Below are 8,499 nucleotides of genomic sequence, written 5' to 3'. Positions count from 1 at the left end.
CACGCCAAGCCTGGAAGCGCAGAGCAGCAAGCGTCGCAGAGGATCGTCCACCCCTCAGGAAGTCAAACCGTCCGGCAAAAGGACCAAGCGACAAGTACAAGCGGCGGTACTGAGCACCTCCGCGTCGCTAAGTACTCGACCCACTCTGAAGCCGGAAAAGGACGCAGCGTGGACAACAGTAGGGAAAAAGAAGATAGCTCAACGTCCGAGAACTCCTTGACCAGATGCTCTGGTCATCAAGGCTGGTGAAGACAAGTTGTATGCTGACATCCTGCGCCAAAGTCGCACGGATGATACGGTAAAGGGCATTGCAACTGACGTCGAGAAAATTCGGCGAACGGCAGAGGGCGACTTGCTCTTGGTCCTGAACCGCACCGCCGCAAAGCCGACGCACGAGCTCAGGGACTCTATAAAAACGTTCCTTGGGGACCGTGCGGAGGTCCGTGCGTGGATCCAAGAAATGCAGCTCGAGATCAGAGATTCGACGAAGTTGCGGACAAAGAGGAAGTCGCGAAAACGCTGGCTGTGCATTTGAATGCCAACAGCATCGCAGTCTCGGCAGTGAAATCGCTGCAGAGAGTATATAGTTGCACACAAACTGCCGTCGTGAGCCTTCTAACTGCGACTGCATGAGCAGCCCTGAGACTGGGAAAGGTGAAGATTGGCTGGACGGTCTGTCGCATCCGCGAGCGGGACAACAGCCACCTGCTCTTAAGGTGTTTTCGGTGCCACGACTTCGGCCACCGGGGGCAAAGCTGTCGAGGCACAGACTGATCCAAGCAGTGCTTACGCTGAGGAGAAGACAGTCACATTGCGAAAATGTGCGAAAGGGAGTTTACCTGCATGTTCTGCAAAGAGAAAGGTGCAGAGAAAGTGGATCACGGAACTGGAAGCAGCCGGTGTCCGGTCTACTTATTGGCCCTCGAGAAAAACAAACAGAAAAAGAGGCAATGAGATTTTTGCAAATAAATCGCGGTGTTGTTTCCCAAGCAACCAGCGTACGACTATCCGGTGCCGCGGGACAAGAGTGACGTAGTCCCTCTGATAACCCAAGAGGAATTACTCCGGGCCACCAGAAGAGTGGACAATACTAAGGCGCCAGGGTTGGACAACATCTCCAACACTGCGCTAAAGGCAGCCATTGAAGCTGCCCCGGAACTGTTCCTGGAGATATACAACTCGTGCCTTTCAGAGGGAGTATTTCCGGTACAGTGGAAACGAAAGCGACTAGTGCTACTCCCCAAAGGTAACAAACCGCCGAAGGAAGCCTCGTCGTATCGACCTTTATGTATGCTGGACACAGCAGGAAAAAATTTCGAGAGGATTATCTCCAATCGAATCGATGCCTCTGTCGGACATCGCCTCGCGGGAAACCAATACGGTTTTCGGAAGGGCATGTCAACCATCGAAGCCATTGGTCGCGTGGTAGCCACGGCGAAAGATACAATCTCTGGAGTGCGCTGGACCCGAGGAGCCAAGAGATACTGCTTGCTGGCTGCATTGGATGTCAAAAATGCATTCAACTCAGCCAGATGGGATAGTATATGCAAGGTACTGGATCATCTGGGAACGCCAGCTTACCTGAGAGCGATGATCAAGAGCTATTTCTGCGATAGGCGCTTGATGTACGATACCGAAAACGGTCCTGAGCATTATGAAGTCTCTGGAGGAGTTCCCCAAGGTTCAGTCGTGGGGCCACTGCTGTGGAACCTGATGTATGACGCATTGCTGAAGACCCAGCTACCGCAGAGAGCAGAGATAATGGCGTTTGCTGACGACGCAGGACTGGTCATTACGGCTAAGACATTTGAAGAGGTTAACTGCACCTTCGGAAAGGCATACGAAACCGTAAGAGAGTGGATGCAGTCGGTCGGTCTGGAGCTTGCGCATCATAAAACTGAGGCCTTGCTCTTTACGAGCTGAAAGAAGGTCGAAACAATCACCCTGAACGTCGGCGATTGTAAAATTACATCACAATCCTTTATCAGGTACCTCGGAGTGATGCTGAATGCAAAGCCGATTTGGCACGAGGCACTTAAGTTTGCTTCATACCTGACTACTACCATGACTATTGCTACGACTACTACTCCGACTATCACTGCTCACTTCTTATTTCTTTCCACGTATTTTATATCAAAAATGACCTACACCCCTTTGGAGAGGGAAGGAGCTTACGAATCTTATTGACCAATAGCACAAGGATCCACCCCCCATAGTCCACCGACGGGTACAGCCTATGGTTTTTGGTAGTGAGAACTATGCATAAAGAAACTTGATCAAAAACATCGGAATGTTATCGCTTTTTATGGTGTATATATATATGTAAGATTTATTTAAATTTAAAAATATAAGTATTTATTATAATAGAACAAATGTTTAATATAATAATAAAGAGATAGAAAAGATAAGAAAAGCAAGTAATAATAGTTGACACACTCGAATTACACTTCTTTCACTCACAGATAGTAGCACCGAATCAAGAAGGCGAAGACCGCATTCTTCGCCGCGCTTATATACACATTCACCCCACCAATGGTCCTAATCACTTCCGTCAATCATTCTCGAAATCTCCAGACTATTCCCGACCGATTAAACAAAAGACCTTTTCCTGATTTCCGGTTCGGGAATATTCGAGAGACTTCGGGGTGCACGCTCGCTTTTCTTTCTTACTGGACACACTCATATTCATACTGCTGCATGCACTCACACTTATACCCATATCGCTGCGCGCACTCACACTCATATCCATATCGCTGCGCGCACACACACTCATACCGATATCGCTGCATACTCTCACACATCTTTCACATTCATCAATTGTTTTCACACACACCATACACTCTCACTCTTCGTCTTTCTCTCACTCTCACACTCGGCCGTTCTGACAAACATATCTGTCCTCAGATATACGATCGGCTTTAACTATCTTCGATAAATATTTCTTCTTCCTCTTGAGCCCATGGCTTCATCGAATCGGCCGCAGTCGATGTTGTGTATGGACCTTCGTGTTCTCCCACTTTTCGCACCATATAGCGATCGCCCCTTAATACTGTGATTACCTCGTATGGTCCCAAATATTTTGGGTGTAATTTCAATCCCGGTCCAAATTGTGTTCGTCGTATCGCAACCAGATCTCCTTCTTTATATCGCGTTGCGACAGTTCTTTTTTATTAAATGATCTACGATTTTCCATTTGTGCCCTTAGGATGGCTTCTTTCGCTCGTCTGCGACACTCCTCCCGTTGTTCTTCAAACATCTGTCTCCATTCGTCTTCTATCATTTCACGTATAGATGGATCCTCCTTCATCTTCATATCCGTACCAAACAGCAATTTAAATGGGGTGGTTTTTATACTCTTGTTAGGCGTAGCATTTAGATATCGCTGAGCCAAGTCAAGGTAGCGATACCAATCTTCCGGTTTTGGAGAAGACATTTTCGTTAATAGGGGTATAAGCGTGCGATTAACCCTTTCCACCTGCCCATTACCCCTCGGCATTCCGGTTGCGATCTTTATATGCTCAATGTTCTCCTCCTCGCAATACTTCTCGAAATCATTTGATGTGAAAGCGGTTCCTCTGTCCGAGATAATTCGTTTCGGATTTCCGAACACACTCGCCTGTTTTTGTAGATGACGTAACACCTCAGCTGAGTCCGTAGATTTAGTTGCATACAACCATACAAACTTCGAGAATCCATCTACCACTACGAATATGTACCTATTGTTCTTCCTGGTGGAGGGGATAGGTCCAAGGTGGTCGACGTGGAAAGTGTGGAGGGGAACCTCTCCCTTGTCGATTGGATGCAGCCAACCTTCCGCTCTTCCACTCTTTCTTTCGGCCAAAATACACTTAACACAATTTCGCACTACTTTCTCCGCGACGTTGCCTATTCCTTCGAACCAATAGTCTTTCTTTACCAACATAACAGTCTTATCTACCGCAAAATGTCCCTGTTCATGCGCTCGACGAACAACTTGCGCCTGTAATGCCCTAGGTATTACCACCAGCATATCACCGTTTACATCTTTATACAATATTTCGTTTCTTATAATATAACCACTCAGTTTATTTTCCTTCACACCGTTAACTATGCCGCGCAGACCTTCGTCTTCGTGCTGCGCTCGCTTGAAGCTAGCTATGAGTCCACTTTCGTCCTCGCAAACAAACATTACCGTCGGCAAAGGATTGCGGCTCAACGCATCCGCATGCACCATCTGCCTGCTCGCTTGATGTTCAATCGTATACCGAAATTCTTCGAGAAGTAAAGCCCACCTCGCAACGCGAACGCACAAATCCTTTTTTCGCATAGTGAGTGTAAAAGCACGGCAATCTGTAACTATCTTAAATTCTATCCCTAATAGATACACTCTAAACTTTCGCAACGACTTGATAATCGCGAGCACCTCTAGTTCATAACTAGGATACTTCTCTTCGGCAGGTGTGGTCTTTCCACTCGCGTAATATATCGGATGGAACATATTATCAGCGTTATCTCGCTGCATCAAAATAGAACCGTATCCCTTAGCGAACGCATCTGTATGCAACTCGGTTTCGGCGTTCACCCTATATAGGCGCAAAACCGGTTTACTACACAATATCTCTTTTAATTTTTTGAAGGATTCCTCTTCTTGGCTTCCGAACTTAAATTCTACTTCTTTCCGCAATAGGTTAGACAACGGTCTTGCAATTATCGAATATTGCGGTACAAACTTCCGAAAATACCCCGTTAAACCGAGAAAGCTTTGTACCCCCCTACAATTAGTCGGTCTAGGGAATCTCGCGACCGCGGCCGTCTTAACAACAGAAGGTTGTATCCGACCGTCCTCAATTATGTGTCCTAGATATTCCACGCGTCTCTTCAAGAACTCGCATTTTTTTCAATTAATTATCAGTCCGAACTCGCTCGCCGTTTTTAAAACCAATTCTAAGCTAGTTATCCCGTCTTCGATGTCGTCGGAGGGTATAATTATATCATCTAAATAAGTTAATACCTTTTTTAAAGCTATCAATTCCCCAAATACCAGATTAATGAACTTTTGAAAAACAGAAGGTGAATTGCATAATCCAAACGGAACCTTTAAAAATTCATAATGACCATTCGGCACCACAAACGCTGTGTACTTTCGGCTGCTCTTATTTACTGACACAGGGAAAAAACCATTCTTCAAATCTATTGTGGTGAACACGCGTGCGTTTTGTAAAGCGTCCAACTGATCCTCGATCAGCGGTAAGGGATATCGATCCTTTACAATCTTATCGTTTAGTTTACGATAATCGACACACAATCTTCCCGACCTGTCTTTCTTTCTTACTAATACAACCGGGCTAGCGTAATCAGAAAACGATGGTTGTATTATACCGTCGTCCAGCCACTTTCTTATCTCGGCGTCTACCTCGTCTTTCTCTTTCGGCGATAACCGTCTTGGGCGCGCATATACCGGCTCATCGTCTTTTAAAATGATATTCATTTCTAAGTTTACTTCACGGACTTTCTCTGGTCGATAATTTTCAATAATTGATTCTATTCTCTCTCTTTTTTCCGCGCTTACAATATGTGACAGATCTATTTCGCTACAGTCATTCAATGCATTGATTTTAAAGATTTCGTGTACCTCGTCATCTGTCTTCGCAACCTCGTTCGCGTCACTAATGGAAACTTTACCGGCGTCTATCGTTACACTCATCTTCCGCAAAAAATCATTGCCTATTAGTAAACTATGATCTAAAAGAGCATCGGAAACTACGTGAACTTTGATCGGATACATTTTCTTATCGATAATGATACTTGTTTCTATCACGCCATATGTTTTAATTAGGTCAGAGCCCACACCCCGAAAACGCAAAATCTCTTTATTTAATTTCGGTGTGCCTACCTTAAAATATTGTTCTGTCGTTATTAAACTTATGTCACTACCCGTGTCTATTAGCGCTGTAATTATATCGTTTCCCATTTGCACCTCTTTTACACACTTCCGTTTGGTTTCCATACTCACACCACACACTTTCTCCGACGCGTCCTGTTGCTTCTCGTTCTTTTGACAAGCTGTTGAAATATGTCCGAATTCGCCGCACTTAAAACACTTTGATCCTTTTTTCTTAAATGGACAACTCCGTCTCTGATGGTTCAACCCTCCGCAACTAAAGCAGCGTTCGCCGCTAGTCTCCGACGGTGGTCTGCGTGACTGCTTCCCCTTCTCGTTGGTAACATGTGTCCCTTGTGTCTTTGTCGTCTTCGTCTTCGCCTTCATTTTTTCTTTCATCACTTCATATAATGCAATTTTCTTCTTTAATTCTTTGATCGTTGTAGCTCCGTACAGAATTGTTTTATTTATTTCTTCGTCTTGAATGCCGTCGATGATATATTGTATCGTAGATGTTTTATCGATACCTGCTTGAGCGGCAATTTCACACATCTCGTAAATGTACTCTTGATAGGTTTCATCTGCTTTTCTTTGCCGTCTTCTAAGTGTCTCATGTACCTTATATGTGTTTGTTACTTCCATGAATTCCTCTACTAATGCCCTCTTTAGTTGTTTCCACGACTTACAACACTTTTCATACCGCACGAAAGATTTCGCCGGTCCTCGTAATAATCGCTTACAATAGATAATCTTTTGTAAATTACCCCACTGGCATATTTCAGCCATCTCTTCAAATTCTCTTAACCAGCTTTTAATGCTAGTTGTTCCGTCTCCACTGAATGTGTTGACCGACTCTTCAACGTCTTTAAAAGACAACATCTGCATTGCCCTTGCAGAAGTTTCTTTTTCGTCGATGATAGATTCCTCGTCTTCGGTATCATCATCCTCTGAATCCTCTTCATCATCATCGTCATCTTGTTTTTTATTGTTAGCTGCTCGAAAGCGTTCCGCTAACTCCTTCTTTCTACCCTTTGAGCTTAAGCCCATTCTCTTCAAGCTGGCTTTCAGCTCCAGGTACTTCATCTGATCGACGTCTGGCTCTGCTGCCACAACAGTCGTATTAGATACATCTTCTTGTGATGTCCCCCTTGATTCCATGATGCACTAGACACTTTAACGCTTCCAACTAATAATTACTTACACGCTCGTGAAATCGATTCTATCCCGGCTGAGCCCCCAAAAATGTAAGATTTATTTAAATTTAAAAATATAAGTATTTATTATAATAGAACAAATGTTTAATATAATAATAAAGAGATAGAAAAGATAAGAAAAGCAAGTAATAATAGTTGACACACTCGAATTACACTTCTTTCACTCACAGATAGTAGCACCGAATCAAGAAGGCGAAGACCGCATTCTTCGCCGCGCTTATATACACATTCACCCCACCAATGGTCCTAATCACTTCCGTCAATCATTCTCGAAATCTCCAGACTATTCCCGACCGATTAAACAAAAGACCTTTTCCTGATTTCCGGTTCGGGAATATTCGAGAGACTTCGGGGTGCACGCTCGCTTTTCTTTCTTACTGGACACACTCATATTCATACTGCTGCATGCACTCACACTTATACCCATATCGCTGCGCGCACTCACACTCATATCCATATCGCTGCGCGCACACACACTCATACCGATATCGCTGCATACTCTCACACATCTTTCACATTCATCAATTGTTTTCACACACACCATACACTCTCACTCTTCGTCTTTCTCTCACTCTCACATATATCGCATATGTTTATATAAGAATTCGAAATTCTTCAAAGGTCCCGACACTGCACACAGGATTTTTATTGCACCAATATATTCCGATAATCCTTAGGTTTGTTTAGGGTTTTATGGCCTTCCTAATCTTTTCTTTTAGTCTCTGAATAGAGTTTTCCTTTCCAAAAAATAAGATATAAAGAAAAGAACTAAATACTAGTTTTTCGTCTACATCTGCTACACTTAAAACTCTCCTACATACATATCATTTTTCAAGATTTCCGATTCCACGGAGAAATCAGGTTTTTCGTCTTCAGCCAGTTGGTGAAGTGTGCGAATAGCTAGAAATGGTGCGCAAGAAGTTCCATACGTAATGGTAAGTAGTCTGAATTCTTTTACAGGTTGCGTTGGAGATTGTCGCCATAAAATTCTCTGGTAGTCAACGTCATCGTTAGCTACCAAAATCTGTCTGTAAATTTGTTTAATGTCTGCAACCAGACAGATTTTGTGCTGTCTCCATTGGGTTATTAAATCTTATAATGTATCTGAATTAAACTCATATTGTATCTTTAAGCCAGGTCATTAAATCTAAATAATGTTCTTCTGTTTGTTCAAAGTTCTCCTCTAAGTGAATTTTGTATTCTTCTTCTAAGGTTTGTGTATCTATAGATCCAGCAAGAGCATCATAATACTAGGTATAATTAGTCCAATACTCCTGTAAAGTCTCCTTACGTGAATCTAAAAATCCTCTTGTTCGTTTATCCTTAGCACATTTTTTCGAATTCACTTGTAAATTTTCAATCTAAAGTGCGGCTTGACTTAGTTTCACCATTTGCTGTTTTATTTGTTTATCCGCCATTGTATAT

The sequence above is a fragment of the Polistes dominula genome, unplaced genomic scaffold (genome assembly GCF_049000335.1).
Source record: "Polistes dominula isolate Pdom_NZ unplaced genomic scaffold, Pdom_raw_medaka contig_338, whole genome shotgun sequence".
NCBI lineage: Eukaryota > Metazoa > Arthropoda > Insecta > Hymenoptera > Vespidae > Polistes > Polistes dominula.
This window is presented reverse-complemented; position numbering follows the sequence as displayed.